This window comes from Rhinopithecus bieti, unplaced genomic scaffold, assembly GCF_001698545.2.
Source record: "Rhinopithecus bieti isolate Rb0 unplaced genomic scaffold, ASM169854v2 scaffold_41779, whole genome shotgun sequence".
Lineage (NCBI taxonomy): Eukaryota > Metazoa > Chordata > Mammalia > Primates > Cercopithecidae > Rhinopithecus > Rhinopithecus bieti.
The window spans coordinates 632,121-635,623 of NW_016817334.1; positions in this window are offsets into that span (position 1 = coordinate 632,121).

The window sequence follows — 3,503 nt, forward strand, 5'->3', positions numbered from 1 at the left end:
TATGTATATATATATATATATATTTGAGACGGAGTCTCACACTGTCACCTGGGCTACAGTGCAATGGTATGATCTCAGCTCACTGCCACCTCTGTCTCCTGGGTTCAGCCGATTCCCCTGCCTCAGCCTCCCGAGTAAATGGGATTACAGGCACCCACCACCACGCCCGGCTACTTTTTTGTATTTTTAGTAGAGATGGGGTTTCACCATGTTGGCCAGGCTGGTCTCAAACTCGTGACCTCCTGATCCACCCACCTGGGCGGCCAAAAGTGCTGGGATTTCAGGAGTGAGCCACCAAACCCGGCCATAATATTTTCATTATTCTAAATGTGATGGAAAACCCATGACAATTAGCTGACGCAATTGTTCAAAAAGTATAAGATACATAGGTGAAAAGTATTTTTAGTAGAATATTTGACTTTCTCTGCAGCAAAGCCTTGCCCCTCACCCTCAGCCTCAACCAGCTGAGGCAAGAGTAATTAACTCTCCAAAGAGCAGAAGTGGTTAATGCAAGAACATGTTTATTTGCTCTAAGAAGCCTGTCTTGAGGTTTATTCTCTACCTAGATTGCATCTTCACTGTTGACAACACAGTGTGTCACAGATGAAATTATGTATGGGTTAAAATTAATATTTCCTTCTCCAAACTGGAGATTAGAAAATAAATGAGTCAAGCATAGGAATGGGATAGTACATACATTAGCACTCTATGAACACACAGAGTGACTAGCAATTAGGTTCATGGTGAATATTGCTGACATTCCCCTGATACAAACTCACAAATATGAGACAGAATATTCTAGAATATGCTTATCAATATATTTGTTTCTTTGTTCAACTCCCTTCTTAATCTTGTACAGATATCCTTTAAGCCTCCAACCTCCCCCAAAGGCATGCATACAAATATATCCAAACACTTCATTTTTCCCCCCAGCACCTTATAACACCTCTATTTAAGCCTTTAACTCTATATGGTATGTTTACTTGTCTTTCTATCTCACTAGACTGTTAATTACAGCAGGCAGGGACCTTTTCTTTGTTAAACCTAGGACTTACTACTACGACTAGCATATAGTAAATAATTTAAAACCTTTGGTTGAACTGAATAGACTGTATTAATTTAAACAGAGTGCATTATTAATACTGGGACCAGACCACATGAGTCCATCTTCCTCCTATATCTCATTGCTAAACAGCTGTGGATTCTCAACAGTAGAGTGTCACAAAGGGAGCAGCCTCTACTTCATTTGGAACTACTACAAAACATTGCTTTCCTCATGCTTTCTTTAGTGTATAGACAGCAAAGTTCTTTTCATACTGTTATGAAACACTTCTGATAGCTGGGTAACAGCTAGGAAGTCTCTTCAGTGAGGCCAGAGGCAAGAATCAGAGGGTGTTATTCCCTTCATTTCCAGCATATTATGTGGCAGGACAAAAATTTAAATTTCCTGCAAACACTTCATTCCTTCCCCTCTTCACCCATAATAAGGAGAAGAACTTTTAGCATAATAACACATTGAAGTTAAACAATTAGACAAGGTAAAATTTAGAGAAACATATTTGTTTTATTGTCATTGATACTTTTACTGTTCAAATAGTTCACTCTGGAAAAAACTCCAAAGACAACCTGAGCTTGTTCCTAGAATGAATTTATCTATTCCTGTAAATGGAGCCAAGAATAAAAGTCTCAGAGGCTTTGACCTTAGCATGCTACTAAACAGAAGCCAGGACCCTGGAGCAAGGGATGGGGTGGGCAGATTGGTAGAAAAAACAGGAGGGATGGTCACTCAACTTCTGTTTGAAGTGAACCCTCTCTGAACTAAAAGGTGCTGTGATGGAAAAACCCTTGGCAGCACTTTCCAGATTTTATACGTCTTTATAGTAAGCAAACATTAAGATTATTTTCCAGTAAAATCATCTTTCTGATAATGGTCTATATCCACATATCCTTCCAGATGTTGGAGGAAATAATGGAGTGACTACAGTCACTGGATTTCTAGACAAAAATGAATGAACAGCAATCTGGGAGGTGGTGTTTATCAAGGCATCAGCAAGTTTAATATGGAAGGAAGGTAGCTATTTCACAGTTTTGTACCCAACTAGTATCCAGCTGGTCTGACACTAGTTTTCTTGTGAATGCATTGCTTTGTCAAATATTTTTAGAAGTTTAAAAGAAAGAGCACTTTTTGATTCCTCAATTGGATTGTCCACAGCTTGAAGACAAGCTGAAGACATGGTGATATTTGTTGTTTCCTTCTATCTCCTCTGCAATCTTAACCTTCCACTGTTATCCACAAATAGTATTACTCCCCAAAACAAATTCTATATGTGGATAAACTCTTGAGTTTGTTTTGCACAGAATGATGCTAATACTGGAAGGAGTTTAAAGAGTGCAGCAGGGTGGGAGGAAATGTAACTGTCTTGAGGAAATGTGGAGGTAATTAAGGCAAGCGTGAAGAATTAAAATTTTGTGCCTGATGATTTTTAAGTAATAATAGTCACTATTTACCCAGCATTGATTGGGTGCAAATTACCATGCTAGATCATTTTCATGTGTCACTTAATTTCATTCTCACAAACACCCTATAATATTGAATATTACTAGCCTGGACTGGTGGGATTGACTTGCCCAGGTCACTCTGTGTGTAAGCGGCAGAGCCGGTACTCAAACCGGGATCTGTCATACCCCAAGTTCCTGATTTCAGCTTCTACAAAGAAAAGCGTTTTCTGTGCTTCACTAGGAGTGTGTTTTGGTTATTTGTTAGTATGTGTATATGTGAGAGGGGTTGTAGTTGTACTCAAGATAACTTAAGAAATGTGACAACAGAGAGAGATACAATATTCCAGACAACGTAAAGAATGTCATGGTAAGGTCCCAACAAAATGATTTTAAATCAAGGGTATATTTTGCCATATTTTTTTACTATAGGACCAAGATTCATTTTATCTGGGGATCCAAATATTCAGTGGCTTATTACATAGCTCTATTTGTATGTCTTACAAACCTGGAACTTGATGAGTCCAAAACAAAGCACTAATTTTCTTCATCCCATCAATGTCCCTTTCCTCCCCCTCTTACTCTTAATCTTGGTTGGGGGAACAAAAATGAATCCTCCAAGTCAGAACCTTGAGAATGTTATTTAACTCCTGACTATGATGGATTCCTCGCCAATCTGACTTTTCTGCCTCCTATTTCTCCATCACCTCCTTCTCAGCTCCTTTTAAGGGTTTTCCCTCTACATGCGTCTCTTCCATGCTAGTGTTCCTTCGCTCTGCTTTCTTCTCTCTTGTCTCTCTCTTCTCTCCTTATGTGAGTCCACTGATTCTTAATACCTTGCATACCATCTTAACTTGCTAATAAATCCTAAATCTGTGTCTCCATCCTAGAATTTTCTCTCTCTCTGTTAAACTTATCTTCAACAGATACCTGAGAATTAAGATCTCAAAAGCAAAATTTTATTATTTTCCTCCTCAGAATCTGAACTTCCTCCAATATTTAAATGG